This window comes from Rhinolophus sinicus, chromosome 11, assembly GCF_057876585.1.
Source record: "Rhinolophus sinicus isolate RSI-liver-muscle chromosome 11, RSI-T2T, whole genome shotgun sequence".
Lineage (NCBI taxonomy): Eukaryota > Metazoa > Chordata > Mammalia > Chiroptera > Rhinolophidae > Rhinolophus > Rhinolophus sinicus.
Window position 1 is genome coordinate 17477253 of NC_142511.1, and position 17728 is coordinate 17494980.

At 44.4% G+C, this 17728-nt stretch overlaps 1 pseudogene; it reads left to right on the forward strand.

Annotated features, from left to right (window-relative positions):
* Positions 1 to 721: 721 nt before the first annotated feature.
* LOC148756628 (heat shock cognate 71 kDa protein pseudogene) lies at positions 722 to 2637 on the forward strand (annotated as a pseudogene).
* Positions 2638 to 17728: the final 15091 nt, after the last annotated feature.

Below are 17728 nucleotides of genomic sequence, written 5' to 3' on the forward strand. Positions count from 1 at the left end.
GACATTGGAGACCACTCCCCACCCCCCAAAAGAGGCCAACAACCATACCTCTCACTAGTCAAACCCTTTTGAAGTCCTTTCCCCCATTGACTCTGGGGTTGGCTGTGTGACTTCCTTAGCCAACGAGACACTCACAAACATAAAGCAAGCAGGTAAGTGTTTGCACATTGGGGCTCTCCTTCTTGAACTGCTCTCTTTTGGAACTCAGCTGCCATGCTGTAAGAAAGCCCAGCATAACCTGCTAAAGAGGAGGCCCCTGGAGAGAGGGGCCAGCTGTTCCACCCTCAGCTGAGGTATGAATGAAGCCCTCAGACATATGAATGAAGCCCTCTTGGATCCTCCCATCGCAGCTGAGCCTACAGATGACTACAGCTCCATGAGAGACTAAGCCAACCAGCAAAAGAATCACCGAACTGATCCCAACCCATATTGTAGAGTTGTGAATAAATAATCATTTTAAATCAGTCAGTTTTGGGGTCGTTTGTAATGCAACAATAATTGATAGACACATTAATAGGAAACACACACACACACACACAGCCACACACAGACACACACAGAATCCAACGAAGGAGCCATTCAAGGCCATACCTGCTGGATCAAAGGCTTGTACCAGCATTGCAAAGCCCAAAGACGAGGGCAGGCCAAGCTGGAACAAAGGATTGGACATGGGGACAGCTGTTGGGATCTCTCTTCTTTGCAACTTTACACTGAAGCAACCATGTCTAAGGGATCTGCAGTTGGCATTGATCTCAGCACCACCTACTTTTGTGTGGGTGTCTTCCAGCGCGGAAAAGTGGAAATAATTGCCAATGATGGGGAAACTGAAACACCCTGAATCATATCGCCTTTACTGATACCAAACGATTGATTGGTGATGCTGCAAAGAATCAAGTTGCAATGAACCCAACCGACACGGTTTTTGATACCAAACACCTGATTGGAGGCAGATTTGATGATGCTGTTGTTTAATTTTATATGAAGCATTGGCCCATCATGGTGGTGAATGATGCTGGTGGGCCCAAGGTCCGAGTAGAATGTAGTAAAGAGACAAGCTGTTCTTCCCAGAAGTGTCATCTGTGGTTTTGACAAAGATGAAGGAAATCGCAGAAGCCCACCTGGGGAAGACTGTGACCAATGCTGTTGTCACAATACCTACTTACTTCAATGACTCTCAGCGTCAGGCTACCAAAGGTGCTGGAACTATTGCTGGTCTCAATGTGCTTAGATTCATCAGTGAGCCAACTGCTGCTGCCATTGCTCATGGCTTAGACGAAAAGGTTGGACCTGAAAGAAATGTGCTGATGTTTGACTTGGGAGGTAGCATTTTTGATGTGTCAATTCTCACAATTGAAGATGGAATCTTGGAGATCACATCTGCAGCTGGGGACACGCACTTAGGTGGAGAAGACTTTGACAACCAAATGGTCAGCCATTTTATTGCAGAGTTCAAGCACAAGTATAAGGACATCAGTGAGAACAAGAGGGTTGACCGTCGCCTCCGAACTGCTTGTGAACATCTAAGCGTACTCTCTCTTCCAGCACCCAGGCCAGTACTGAGATCGATGTACTCTGTGAAGGAATTGACTTCTATACCTCTATCATTCGTGCCGATTTAAAGAATTGAATGCTGACCTTTTCTGTGGCACCCTGGATCCTGTAGAGAAAGCCCTTTGGGATGTGAAGCTCAGCAAGTCCCAGATCCATGATATCGTCCTGTTGGGTGGTTCTACCTGTATCCCCAAGATTCAGTAACTCCTACAGGACTTCTTCAATGGAAAAGAGTTGAATGAGAGCATCAACCCTGACGAGGCTGTTGCTTATGGTGCAGCCCTCCAGACAGCCATCCTTTCTGGAGACAAATCTGAAAATGTTCAAGATTTGCTGCTGTTGGATGTCCCCCTTCTTTCCCTCAGCATTGAAACTGCTGGTGGAGTCATGACTGTCCTCATCAAGCACAATACTGCCATCCCTACACAGCAGACACAGACCTTCACTGCCTACACCGACCACCAACCTGGTCGCTCATTCAGGTTTATGAAGGTGAGCGGGCCATGACCAAGGGTAACAACTTGCTTGGCAGGTTTGAACTCACAGGCACACCTCCTGCATCTCCTGGTGTCCTCAGATGAAGGCACTTGTGTTATTGATGCCAATGGCATCCTCGAGGTCTCTGCTGTGGATAAGAGTGCAGGAAAAGAGAATGAGATTACCATCCCCAATGACAGGGAAGACATGGAACGCGTGGCCCAGGAAGCTGAGAAGTACAAAGCTGAAGATGAGAAGCAGAGAGACAAGGTATCTTCCAAGAGTTCACTTCAATCCTGTACACTCAACATGAAAGCAACTGTTGAAGATGAAAAACTCCAAGGCCAGATCAATGGTGAGGACAAACAGAAGATTCTTGCTTGACAAGAGCAATGAAATCATCAACTGGCTTGATAAGAATCAGACTGCAGAGAAGGAAGAATTTGAACATCAGCAGAAAGAGCTGGAAAAAGTCTGCAACCCCTTCATTACCAAGGTGTACCACAATGCAGGAGGCATGACCAGAGGAACGCCTGGGGGCTTCCCTGGGTGGGGAGACGCTCCCTCTAGTGGTGCCTTTTCTAGCCCACCATCGAAGAGGTTGAGTAAACCAAACAAGCATAAATTTAGCATTGTTTCACAAAATATGGAAGAACCCAAATTTGTAGCAAATTCCGTGGCAGTTTTAAAGTTGAGCTGCTATATAGTATACAGCTGGGAATTATTGATATTTGACTACGGAATATGTGCACAAGGAAATAACAGTGTGCTTTGTAAGTACTGTATAGTAAAGTGGAAAATGTGATGTCTTAAATAAAACTATTTAAAATTGGCACACACACACACACACACACACACACACACACACACTCCATTGAGGAAGTGCTCTGGGCCTGAACGACAGGTAGGATTTGAATATGTGGAAAAGAGCAACCTGAGCACAGAAACAGCCAGAGCCAATGCTCATCTCTCTCTGGACTATATGCCTTTAAAAGAAGACTCTGAGGGCTGAAAGCATCCCTGAGGACTGCTTCTAATAATGGACTTCCAGGAACAGTGACGTAAGGAAGCATTTTGGTATGTGGCTGAGGCACCCTCTCATTTCCCTCCGAACACACAAGTAGGTGGCAACCTACTCCACTTACTATACAGCCAGCCCTGATAAAAATAATCTATTATTATTTTAGAAAACTCGTGCGGCTAAATCCCCGGGACCCTAACAGGGGCTTCTCTCTTAGATGGAATAGCCAGGAACAGCTAGGCTAACACCTTCTACTATATAAAATGGCCAAATTATTATTATCTATCCTGGTCCACCTTGTCTACTAACACGATTTGGTTTCTTGTTGTTTACCTATGAACTATCTAATCTTTGAAGGCTAATTGCTCCTCTACCATCGGACCTTTTTTCAAGTGGCTTCAAACAAGAATTTATTATTATTTCTCGTAGTGTGGGGGTGGGGGGGTTGACAGGCCTTGTTGGGAATCCTTCATACTCCAATGTAGCAGTTAGCTGGGGCTGGAGTCACCCACATACCTGGTTTTTCACTCACATATCTGGTCCCTGAGCTGCGGTGACTGGAGCGTATCTCCATGTGACTAGCTTGGGCTTGCACACAACATGGCAGTCTCAGGAGAGTTGAATGGATAGTTGAACTTCTGACAGGACAGCTGACTGCCCGTAGAGTGAAGTAGAAGCTGTGCAGCCTGGTTCCAGAAACCGGCAGCGTGCCACTTTTACCATATTCTGTTGGTAAAAGCAGTCACAGGGCCAACTGCTATTCCAAGGGAAGGGACATAGATCTCACCTGTCAGTGGGAAAAGTGTCAAAGAATGTGTGCCCATCTTTAAGCTATCAGAGATGACCATCCTTTTAACATTTTAAAAGGGTCATTCTGGCTGCTGGGACCTACCATCTGATTTTTTTGGTTCCCTGATGGCAACCCCATAGATTGAGATCCAGAGCTGGACAATTACCACATTATACTGTAGTCAACTGTTCACTTCTCTGCAATTCCCGCTAGAGTACAGGATTCTCAAGCGGCAAAGATCTCTTCTGTTCTACATTGTGTCTCCAGTGCTTACATAGTGGCCAAAGACTGTAAGTGTTCGACAAATGTGTAATGAATCAGTGAGAAAACCAGAAATACGACAACCACAAACCCAGGCAAGTTAGAGCGGAAGGCATGCTTGGCATAAAGCGTCACTAACGTTTACTGGCACAACTCTATTCCAGATTCTGTGCTAACCACTTTAGGAACCGTTTGTTCTCTGTCTCTTTTTGTGTTTAGCAATTTTATTTACATTTGGAGAAGTTATTTATCCGCAGAGCTGGAATTCAACCAGGCCCTTGGGTTCCGAAGTCCATGCTATATTTTGTAGTTCTCCTCCTGGATACTGAAAACCACTCAGCTTCTCCTATTTGAGGGCTTACCAACTAGAGGCAGGAGGTGAAGGGGACACTGATAGAGATTCTTTGCTTGGGCCTCAGGAAAGAATGTACTTACCCCTGAGCTCGCGCTGGGAAAAATTAGGAGTCTAGGTCATGGTCGCCCTCATGGTCGCTGCAGACCTTATCGTGGGCACAAGGAGGGAGGCCTTAGCACCCCGCCTGTGGTGAAAATAAGGACGAGTTCCTCCCAGACTGCTCTTTTCTTCCTCAGGACCAAGTTACTGTTCTCTGGAAGGACTGACAGACAGGAGAGGGAGACAGACCTGCCTAGTCATAGGGTGGGGTATTACCACTTGACCCTATTTCTGCAAGTTTCCTGATTGAGACCAAGAGCTAGGGGTGCGGCAGGGGCCTGGCATCGGGAATGAGATAGAAGACAGGAATTTGGGCTCTTGAAAGGCAGGGTGGGGCTGGGGTGACTCAGGGGGGCAGGACCCAGTGTGGGGCAGCCTTTGGCAGGCAGGGGCAGATCTGAGAAAAGCGTCTAACTGCTTATCTGTGCAGGCACCACTTGGCAGCTGCAGTGCAGTAAGCTAACCTGTGGCTTGGGCTCCGATATCCTAGGCTCAAATCTTGGCGTAGCCACTTACTATCTCAATGGCCCTGGCAAAATCATTTAACTTTTCAGGGCTTCGGTTTCCCTTTGCAGCATGGGAATAAAAGGCTGGGCTAGGGTGACAAATGAGAAAGCATGCTGGACATTGGTTCCTCTCCGTCTCCCTGAGCCCAGCTGGGAGACCCTTCCAGGGGAGCCGTGCTAGGCAGGACCCCATTATGACTTTCACGGGTCCCTTTTGCCTTCCTGGAAAAAATATTAAAAATTCCATCTTATGACTGCATTAGTATAAAGATGAATATAATCCAAGATGGATTTATTATCGTGTATTTATTATTATGATGATGATGATTTTTCTTCTGATTTTAATGAAATTAAAATATTTTTGTGGGTCCCTAAAAGTACCGTGGGGCCTGGTGTTGTGCCTAATGGATCTGGTGGCTCTGGAGGCAGCCAGGAGCCATTCTAGCAGCTCGGGGCTCTTCCTTCTTCCTGAAGCTTTGAATCCCACTGCAGTCAAGATGGTTCAAGACAGTGAACTCACAACTGAAGAGGCCTTTGTCCCCCTCAGGTTGTACTGGGTCAGTGAGGGTGCGTGTTACACATGACTTTGGGTGTTCCTGTGGTGGTCGCAGTGTATTTGCATTTCAGGATATAGCCATTTTGGAGTGGAGGTGGGTAGTGTGAAAGCATAAATTATGAAGTCCCTGAAACTTTATTGGTTCATCCAACAAACATTTTTTTTTGAGTATCTACTACACATCAAGCCCTGTAATAGGAACTGAAGATAAGAGTGCAAAGAACAAAAAAGACAAAGTCCCAAAGTCCCTGTAGCTTACCTCCTCGTGGAGGGAAATAGACAAGCAACCAAAAAACTATGTCAGGTGACAAGTGCTACCGTGTTTCCCCGAAAATAAACCTAGCCGGACCATCAGCTCTAATGCATCTTTTGGAGCTAAAAATTAATATAAGACCTAGTCTGATATTATATTATATATTATATTATATTTATATTATATTATATTTATATTATATTTATATTATATTATATTATATTATATTATATTATATTATATTATATTATATTATATTATAATATATTATATTATATTCCCAGTCTTACATTATGGTAAAATAAGACAGTCATATTAATTTTTGCTCCAAAAGATACATTAGAGCTGTGGGTCCAGGTAGGTCCTATTTTCGGGGAAACATGGTAAGCAAGATGGGTAGGGAGAGCAGGTGATAAGGTGGGAATGGAGTTTTCTATTATATATAAGATGGTCAGGAAACACATCTGTGAGGTGACATTGGAGCAGAGCCCCAAAGGAAGTGAGGGGTGGAGCCATGTGGCCATCTGGGGGAATGGCATTCCAGGCAGGAGGAGAGGCAAGAAGAGACCCCGTGGCAGGAGCATCGTCAGGGTGCTTGGGGAACCACCTGGAGGCCAAAGGCTGGAGCAGGGCACGGAGGGACAGAGTGGCGGGAGAGGAGGTCATACAGGTGGCACAGGGCCAGATCACATAGGTCTTTGCAGGCTGTTGTAAAGATTTTAGCTTGTTGTTCAAGAGCGATGAGAAACCACTAGAAGAATTTGTTAGGGGAGTGACATGATCTGACTTAGCTCTTAACAGATCACTCGGTTGCTCGCATGGCACAGACAGGAGGAGGCCAGCAGAGAAGCAGGTGGGCCAGTCAGGAGGCTGCAGTGAGTTCTGGGTGAGAGTTTATATGGAACTGGACCAGAGGGTTAGCAGTGGTGGTGCTGAGAAGTGGTCAAACCGTGGATATGGACGGTAGAGCCAATAAGATTTGCTGGTATATTAGACGTCCAGGTAACCAGAGAAAGAGAGGAGTCAAGGAAAACCCCCAGGTTTTGGACTGGACAGCTAGAAGGATGGAATTGGCATTTACTGAAAAGAAGAAAAAGGTAGAAGGATGGAATTGGCACTCACTGAAAAGAAGAAAAAGGTGACGGGTTTAGGAAGGACTCCAAGAGTTAGGTTTGGAACAAGTTAATTCTGAGATGCTTCCCAGAGATGTCCCAAGCTGAAGCACTAGCCAGGGCTTTGTAGCCCCACATTGACTGGTTTAGGGGTGTGGGCTGCCCCTAACTGGGAGGGGAGGACATAGAAGTGAGCCAAGGAAGCTCCCTTCAGCTGACATTACCCATCAGCAGGGAACTCTCCTGGATGCTGAGGGAAAATGTATCTTAGTCCTAAACAGGGGACCTGCATGGCATATCCCAGTGGGTGGTACATCATAGCAGTATCCACTACAAACCACCTCTTGCGCCATTCAAATCCGCTCCGTCTGGGAACAGCTTCTGCAGGTTGGTCTGCTTGCTTGGGAAACTCATGAAAGGTTAGTGGAATGAACTAGCCACTCCAACCTCTGTCATCACCACTGCAGCTAGTCTCAGGCCACAACCAATGCTTATCATCTCCCTCCTGAACTACCCATTCTGGAGCCCTGCATCCTTGGCTGGCACCTCTGCTGTTCCAAGTGGCTGCCTGCTGGAGCAACCCAGGCCCTCATCCCTAAAGGACCTGAGCAGTGGGGCATCATGCCCTTCTCAGATCAAGGCTGCTGCACGTTTATCTTTATCTTCATAATCGGGAGGGGAAGTTTCAGGAGATGACCCGGTGGGTGACATGATATCCTTCCTTGTCTCCGCAGGGTAACACAGGCTATCACATCCTGATGGTCAGCGCCAGTCACCTTGGCCAGAGCGGTGATCCTTTCCCTGGCTGCTGGTCTCTTGACATGAGGATCCTGAAATGACCAGGCAACAGCCATGGCTTCGAGCTTACTGGAACTCTGACTACACCTCCTCCTGGTAGAAGCATTCTCTCTTTGGGAACCATGGCCTCTAGACCCACAGACTCTAAAGGCGCATGGACAGGAAGCACAAATTTGTCTAGGAGGTCAATGGAGTGATGGTGAGTGGGTCCGCCTATTGGTTCTTGGGCCTGTGTACTCTGCCTATTGGAGACACAGTACCGTATGAAGGTCGTTGATTAGGATGAGACCACATCCTAGAGGACAACACCCCCTCTTTGCAGGATATCAACTCCATGTTGGTGTCTCAACTGCATCTTTAAGCAGCCACGTCACCACTCTATCATGCCAGCAGCTTCTGGGTTTGAGATAGAACTGGGGGATACCAAGGTCATGTGCCCATTCTACACCTCCTTTGCTGAAACAGTGAGGCCCAAGGTCCAAGGCCAGGTTATGCTTGATCCCACGTCAGCGGATCGAATGCTCAGTAAGCCTTTGCATGGAAGTGTTGGCCAAGGCTCTGTAAGCAGGAAAGGCAAATCCAAATCTGGAATATCAACCAGGAATATGTTGTTTCAAAATTAAATCTTTATTTGATAATTATAAATACACATGCAGTTGTAAAAATCAAAGCAGAGATCCCATGTATTCTTTTATCCCATTTCTCTCAACAGTACATCTTACAAAACTATAGTACAATGTCACAACTGGGCTATGGACATCAATACAATGCAGATGGCCCCAATTTTACTTGTACTCATTTGTGTGTGTGTGCATGTGCTTAGTTCTGCACAATTTTGTCGTTAAGTTTGTATACCCCCCACCAGTCGACGTGCAGAGTAGTTCTATCCCCACACGGATCCCTGCGTTGGCTTTTTATAACCACACTCACCTCTCCCTCCCTTCTCCCGTTCCTAACCCACGCCAACCATTAATCTGTTCTCCATTTCTAAACTTTTTTTCATCTCGAAGATGTATTATAAACGGAATCATACAGTACATAACCTTAGGGATTGGCTTTTTTTTACTAAGTATAATTCTCTGGAAATTCATCCAATTGTGTTCCTCAGTAGTTCGTTCCATGGAATGACTGTACCACAGTTTGTTTAATCATTTAACCATTGAAGGACATCTGTGCTGCTTCCATCTGCTTGGCTGTGATGAAGAAGTCTTCTGTGAACATATGTGCCAAGGTTTTTGTGTGAACATGAGACTTCATTTCTGGGGGATACATGACCAAGAGTGCAATTGCTGGGTCATGTGGTAATTGTATGTTTAGTTTTATAAAAACCTGCCAAACTGTTTTCCAGTGCAGCTGTATCATTTCACATTCCCACTGGCAATGGGTGTGTGATCCACTTTTTCTACATTCTCACCTACATTTGATGTCACTATTTTTCATTTTAGCAAGTGTGTAGTAATATCTCAGTGGCTTTAGTTTATATTTCTCTAATGGCTAATGATATTGAACCCCTTTCCATGTGCTTATTTGCCATCTGTATGTCTTCTTCAGAGAAATGTCTACTCATATTTCTTGCCCACTTTTTAACTGGATTTTTTTTCCTAATGAATGTTAACAGTTCTTTATATATTCTAGATACTAGCCCTTTGTTAGATAGATGCCTTGCAAATATTTTTCCCCAACTGTCGTTTGTCTTTTCATCCTCTTCACAAGGTCTTCCATAGAACAAAAGTTTTTTAATTTATCAATTTTGTATGGATCATACCTTTGGTGTGAAGTTAAAGAACTCTTTGCCTAACCCTAGGTCCCAAAGATTGTGTCCTGTTTTGTTTTCTAAAAGTTTTATAGCTTTACATTTTATGTATATGTCCATGAGCCATTTTGAGTTAATAAGTTTTAATCCTAGTCAAGATAAACGATTTCCTCTTCCAGGGTGAAAAAGGCCCAGTGTAATCAACTTGCCACAAGTGGCTGGCTCGTGGTGGGTGCTGGGCATCCGTTTCACTTCCTAGCGGGGTGGTCATTTGGGGCGGCAGTCGCTGGACTAGCCCTTGTGATTGGGAGTTTGCACTGAGGTGACTAATGGCAGGTTATCTGACATCAACTGGCAGAGTCATTGTGTCAACCTGGCAGTTATGTAGTGGCAGTTGCCTTCTGGTGGTCACTGACCTGTGGTGAAAAGATCTTCACACTTGATGCCACTTCCATGGGTCTATCCACCTGCCTCCCCCCAGACCTCCTCACCCCTTACCTTCTCATCTTTCTCCTTCCCAGGCCCCTGACCAAATACAGCCAAGCCACTCATCACTACCTAGGAGTCCTTCTATATTCCTCACCTTAGCCTAGTTCTCTTTGCTCACAAGAGAATGCCGGATGCTTGAAAGCTGCCTGGGAAGGTTTAGCCACACCACTGTTTTTCACAGCCACCGCTGGATCGGCTACAGTGCAGCACCAGTCCATTTGTGGCTTGACCCAACCATGAACCTGGCTTGATTCTCCCCTATCAGCTGGTCATGAGGCCCACGTGAGCTGAGGGAGAGGTGGTGGAAGCTGACACGGGTGTCTGGAAGCTATACAGCCTTTCCAACCTAGCCTGAGTCAACACAGCCTCACTACCGTATTCAATTGGTAGAAGCAGACGCAAGACTTCTGAGATTAAAGGAGAAGTGAATTAGACTCTTCTGCCTGAGGTGGGAACAGCAAGGTCACACTTGCTATAGAAGAATACGTGGGAGGGCAGCTATTGAGTCATCTTTGGAAAATGCAATCTGCCACAACAAGGTTTCCCTACTTTGGCTGGTGGGAACTTGAATGATTCTCAGCCATGCATGAGCCCTACGAATTTTCAGCTTACAGCTCCCCCGTAACTGTTCTTTGCCGGCAGCTGCTCTTTGGCATGGCCTTGTGAAGTGTCACCTTATGTACACAAAGACTGGTCTTCAGCCAAAGACTCAACTCCTTATATGAAGCTCTTCCTCTGTGTAGCTCCCTCCTTTTTGGCATTTATCCAGTGAATTCTAGCCAACTCGGCTTCCCCAAACTGTCTCCTCAACTCAACACCACCACTGGGCTGTTATGGATTTTCCTAAGCAATCTGTAAAATTGCAATGGTGCCATATTGTTAGCTGAGCAATCTGCAAAGTGTCTCCACCAGTAAGGGCTCACCTCGAGGGCCCACCTCACAGAGGGCTCACTTCATTGGTTTCCCTTCCCTTAGGGACCACTGCCCGGTGCTGCCTCTTGTCCAACGTCTGGAAAGAGTTGTTTCATATCTTTGATCCAGTTTTTGTTTATGGTAAGAGAGTACGTCTCATTTTTCATGGGTGGAAGTAGAACGTGAATATATATATATATTTTTAATTTAAGATTTTTAATGGGGAAGGGGAACAGGACTTTATTGGGGAACAGTGTGTACTTCCAGGATTTTTTCCAAGTCAAGTTGTTGTCCTTTCAATCATAGTTGTGGAGGGCACAGCTCAGCTCCAGGTCCAGTTGCCGTTTTTAGTTGCAGGGGGCGCAGCCCATAATTCCTTGCGGGAGTCAAACTGGCAACCTTGTGGTTGAGAGGACACTGGCCCATGTGGGAATTGAACCAGCAGCCTTCGGAGTTAGGAGCACGGAGCTCTAACTGCCTGAGCCACCGGGCCGGCCCAAACCTGCATATATTCTGAAGACAAAGCCAACAGGATTTGATTATGAGCTGATGTGGGTTGTGAGAAAAAAAGAGATGTCAAGGATGACTTTGAGTTTTTGGCCTGACACCGGAAGGGTGGCTTTGTCATTACCTGAGATTAGGTCAAATTTGGGGGTGGGGGGAGGGAAAATTAGGGGTTCAGATTTAAAAATGTTAAACTTGAGATGCCTGTTAGACATCCAAGTGGGGATGTCAGCTTTTCAGTCGGATATATGAGGCAGGTGTTCAAACTGGAGGTCAGGCTAGAAATAGAAAAGTGGGTATTGTCTCTGTATTGATGGTATTCAAAGCCATGAGTCTGGATGACATCATTAAGGAAGTGAGTGTAGACAGAAAAGAGAAGTCAAGTCCAAGGACTGAGCCCTGAGGCACTCCAATATTAAATATTTGGGGAGATGAAGAGGAACCCTTCAGTGGTCTGTGCCAATGCTCCTTCCCCCCATCCCCACAATTCTCTCTCACTCCCGTACCTGTGCCCCATCCCATCTGCTCAATCAGCCTACTCTTGCCACTTTTCTGGCACTGACTTCTGCTGACCTGTTTTATCTTGTGACCATCCAAGTCCGGCCCTGACAGATCAGTTCCAGGACGGCTCTGAGGCCTTGGAAATTGTTCTAGCCAATTCATGTCCTCAGAGGCCTGTGGAGTCATTTGAGAGCCATCTGGCTCCATCAGGACTGACTCCTCTGCCAAAGTATAGGGTGGGAAGAAGGCAATGGCCTGCAACTTCCAGAGTGAGCAGTGTTTTGGCCAGAGCCCTTTCTCATCTGTGGTGGTACCTCCCATGTTGTGAGCTCAGAACATGGAAATAGCAGATGTATCATTCTAGATACAGCCAGCTTCTTCTGTCTAAGATTCAGTCCTGCGTAGTAGAGCTATGTGGCCAACTTTGGTAGTTGTACTCTATGCTATCAACCTCAAAATACTCGTGTATGTTTTCCCAATATCCCCAATTTCTCCATAGCGGTTTATTATTGACTGGATAGTAGTCATCTAGTCACATGTGAAAAGGACTGGATAAGGATGCTTAACAGAGTACTATTTATAAAAGTAAAAATGTTAGAAATGACCTACATGATCAGCAATAGGAGACTGAGTCAATAAGTTATGGTACATCCATAATACACATTCATTAAAATAATTTGGTGGATAGGGAAGATGTTTATAATATATTGCTGATTTAAACGTTTTAACAAGGCAGTACGGTGTGTAGTGTTTAAAGAATGAACAGACTTAAAGAGAACTCCATACCTTGAATTCTAACAATTAATGGCTGGATAGAAAAGAATGGGCCTGCACTTAAATGATAGGCAAGAGTAGTCAAAGATATAGAAAGTATATAAGAAGAGTGTTGACTCATAGAAAAAAAGGGGAGATTATCTTTGTTTTGTTTTTTTAAAGAAAGAGAGAATGGTTATTTAACCATTCAACAGAGTCAAACGTTGAAGAGGCAAGATGAAGACTGAAAGATGACCACTGTATCAACCATGGACACCACTGAAAATCATTGCAAGAACTGCGTTAGTAGAGCAATGAGAGCAAAAGCCAGATGGGAGAGGGCTGAAGGGTAAATGGCAGGTGAGAAAGTGGAACTATTTTGAGGAATTAGATTGTGTAGAGAAAGAGAGAAAGAAGGCCACAAATAGAGAATGTGTGTTCAGAGATACTTTTTTGTTGAAAGAGATGTGAATTTGTTTAAATAACCAAAAGATGGATCCAGCAGAGAGGGAGAGACTGATCCATAAGACAGAGATTGGAGATGTTACAGGTAAGGTTCCTGAAAAGGTGGGGGAAGAAGGGCTATAAAACACAAGTGATGGAATTGCTCTTGGTTAGTTAGTAAGAAGAAAAAACTCTTCAATTGTCACAGGAAGCAAGAAGAAAGAGTGAAGGTGTAAGCAAGTTTGAGCATGTGGTAACACAGATGAAGAACTCAAAGATGATGACGTGTGTGGAGAGTGAGGGGGTGGTGGGAGCGTCTTAGGAGCACAGGAGAGTGGAGCTTAGAAACAGCTGTCGATAGTAGCAGTGGGAGCTGACCAGAGAAAGGTAGTAAAAATTTCAACCATCCTCTGGTTCCATGTGGGGCTGATGATCCTGAACTATAGTAGAAGAGCTCTGACTGATGGGGAGACTTTCTTTAGTAGTAGTATTTGGTTGCTTGGGTGCAGGCAGGAAGGAAACAGATCTTGGGATCTAGCCTTATCGAAGAGACGATGATTTCTCCCACCTGCTGGCTGGGTGGGTGGGAATGAACAAGCAGCCAGGCTCTTCTGTGGACGCACAGCCAGAGGGAAATAGGAAGAGGGTGGGTCCTCTGTCCTCACTAAATGAGTTTCCTTCCATGTGGTTCACCTTCCAAACTTCCTGTCCCTGGGTGAGCTGGCCCTTTGTTAGCCTGACAGATTCCCCACGTAGAGCTCAGCTCCCCATACGCTGTTTGCTGTTTCTGCAGGCTTGTCAGGAACCAGCCCTCGTCAGGAAGGTCTTTTTATATATGCTGCTGCGTGATCCATTCTGTGCTGTGAGTGCACGGGAGGGGCAGGGCTTGACCCACGGAGAAAGGTCACCGTTAACGTCTAGTGAGGACAAAACAGCCTTCTTTATGCTCCAACTCACTCAGAACGCCGGTGCCAACACTGCCTAAAAGAAGCAACGGGGCTTCTCTTTCCTCCAGCCCTTGGCTTCTGTGGAAAGCAAAACAGAATGGAGACACTTATTGTCCTCAGCTCTGGGCTTTTTACCCACGGAGGAGAAATAGGGCAGCCAAGTTATAATTTGTGCATGTGTGACATTCCTATCCTGGTTGCTGGGCCAGAGTTGGCTCTGGGAAGGGAAAGGCTGGTGGAGGAGGATGGAAGGAGTGATGGAATCAGGTTCCAGCTCAGGCACAGGCCTCCGCTGTGGCTTTTACTGCTTAGAAACAGAGGAGAGAGGGCGAACGAACATAGGGGTGAGCCGCTAATGGCTCTGCTGAAGCGTGAATAATGTTCCCCAAGCAGGCTGGCTTTGGAAACAGGCTGGCCTTGGGAATAAAGTTACCCTTCACTCCTACCCCAACATATACACTCCAAGCAGGGAGCCCATGTTTCCTGTGTGTCTTTGCTCCCTCTAGGCAGGGGAACACACTTAAATGATAGGCCATTGGCCAGCTGAAAAGGATTGGGCAGCTTGTCATCTCTGGGCCTGATATTTCATCTACAACCTGAGAGGTGAACAGGATGATTTCTAAGGCTCTTTCAATTCTGGCTACACATCTGACTGAACTGGAATGACACCAGATTTGAATTGTTTTATTGTCATTTTATTCCAAGGTCTTAACACATACTGGATGATAAGCACAGTCTTGGCCCTGGTCACAGGGCTGGTGGGGAGAAGCGGGAGGAAAGAATAATGTAGGATGGCTCCAGCCTGAAGAAAGCATTGAGCCACCATGGCTCTGACTCCGCTTGTTAGGCCTCGGTTTCCTTTACAGTAAAATGAGACTCTGAAGCTTAGAAGATCTATAAGATGCAGCTCTCGTTTTCTGTGCTGAATGTCTCTGTCCTCAGGCAATTAGTAAGACCCAGTGGATAAACACTCACTGAACTGTTTGCTTGGCATGTGTGCAGTGCTATACTGGAACAAGGCGTTCCCTATCCTCAAGGAGCTCACGATGTTTTTTACAAAATAATAAGCTACATACATAGGAAAATATAGCATAACATGCAATGTCACCCATGGCCAAACAAATACGACAAGCACCACAGGATGGCACTAAGCACGCTGCAGGCTGAAGGAGCCAAGGATAGAGCTTGCTTCCCCTTTGGCCTCCTGCTACTTCAGCTCCCAGAAGGGGCTTTGTGGGGGCAGACTGCTGTCAGTTCTGCCTTCACCACTTGCAAACTTTGGAGAAGTTACTCAACCTCTCTAAGCTTCAGTTTCCTGATATTTAAGACGGGATTAATAAAAGCACCTCCTTGACACATTGTTGTAACGATGAAGTGAACTCCCAACAAACTGGGAGGGAATACTATAAAGGGAATGTACCTCAACATGCTAAAGGCCATGTGCCACAAGCACCAGCTAACATCCCATTCGATGATGAAAAGCTAAAATCTTTTCCTTTAAGAGCAGGCATAAGACAAGGATGCTCACTCTTGCCACTTTTATTTAACATAGTATGGGAAGTCCTAGCCAAAGCAACTAGGCAAGAAAAATAAATAAAATGCATCCAAGTCAGAAAGGAAGAAGGAAAATTGTCTCTATTTGCAGATGACATGATCTTATATACAGAAAACCTTAAAGAACTCACCAAAAAAAAAAAAAAAATCTGTTAGAACTTATAAGTAAATTCAATAAAGTCACAGGATAAAAAGATCAATATACAAAAGTCAGTTTCATTTCTATACATTAGTAATGAGCTATCAGAGAGAAATCTGAAAGATCTGTACACTGAAACCTAGAAGACATTGATGAAAGAAATTAAAGAAAACACAAGTAGAAAGATAGTCCATGCTCACAGATTGGAAGAATACTGTTAAAATGTCCATAGTACCCAAAGCAATCTACAGATCCAATGAAATCCCTATAAAAATCCGATGGCATTTTTCACAGAAACAAAATCCTAAAATTCAGAAAAGACCCCAAATAGCCAAAGCAATATTGAGAAAGAGGAATAAAGCTGGAAGCATCACACTTCCTAATTTCAAACTATATTACAAAGCTATAGTAATCAGAACAGCATGATATTGGTATAAAAACAGACAAAGAGAGCAATAGAACAGAATAGAGAGCCCAGAAATAAGCCCATGCATATATGGTTCATTAATTTTCAATAAAGGAGCCAAGAATATACAATGGGGAAAGGACAGCCTTTTCATTAACTGGTGCTGGGAAAACTGGGCAGCCATGTGCAAAAAAATGAAACTGGACCTCTATCTTATACTATACACAAAAATCAACTCACAATGGATTAAAGATTTGAACGTTAGACCTGAAACCATAAAACCCCTAGAAGAAAACATAGGGGGTAACCTCTTTGACATCAGCCTTGGCAATGATTTCTTGAAAAGCAAAAATAAAGAAGTGAGACTACATCAAACTAAAGAGCTTCTGCACAGGAAATCATCACCAAAATGAAAAGTTAACCTATGGAATAGGAGAAAATACTTGTAAATCATACATCTCAATAGTAAAATATATAAAGAACCCATATTACTCAATAGTAAACAAACAAACAATCCAATTTAAAAATGGGCAGAGGAACTGAACAGACATTGTTCTAAAGACATACTGACAGCCAACAGGTACATGAAAAGGTGCTCAATATCACTAATCATCAAGGAAATGCAAATCAAAACCACAATGAGCTATCAATCACCTCATATGTGTTATTATTAGAATGGCTATCACAAAAAAGAAAAAAAATAACAAGTTTTGGTGAGGACATAGAGAAAAGGGAACCCTTGTGCACGGTTGGTGGGAATGTAAACTGATGCAGCCACTATGGAAAACAGTGTGGAGGTTCCTCAAACAATTAAAAATAGAACTAGTATATGATCCAGTAATCCCACTTCTGAGTATGAAAACAGAATCTGGAAGAGATATCTGCACTCCCATGTTCACTGCAGCATTATTCACAGTAGCCATGATATGGAAACAACCTAAGTGTCTGTTAGTGGAGAATGGATAAAGAAGAGGTGGTATGTATTTAGAATGGAATATTATTCAGCTATGACAAAGAAAAGCCTGTCGTTTGTAACGACATGGATGGACCTTGAGGGTATCATCCTAAATGAAATAAGCCAGACAGAGAAAGACAAGTACTGCACGGTGTCACTTATATGTGGAATCTAAAAAACAAAAAAGTTAAACTAATAAAACAGAGAGTAGAAAAGTGTTTGCCAGGGGCTGAAGGGTGGGGAAATAGGGAGAGGTTGGTTAAAAGGTACAAAGTTTCAGCTGTAAAATGAGTAAGATCTAGGATCTAATGTAAATTATGGTGACTGTAGTTGGTAACACTGTATTGTATAATTGAAATTTGCTAAGAGAATAAAACTTAAATGTTCTCACCCCCACACACAAAAAGACAAATATGTGAGGTATTAATTAACTAGATGTGGAGAATCCTCTCACAATGGATACATATACCAAGTCACCATGATGTACACTATCTTACATTTTATATGTCTGTTATACCTCAACAAAGCTGAAATTAAAGAAAAGAATGTATAAATTAAGTTATAACATACTTCTAATGAGAAGGCGTTCCTC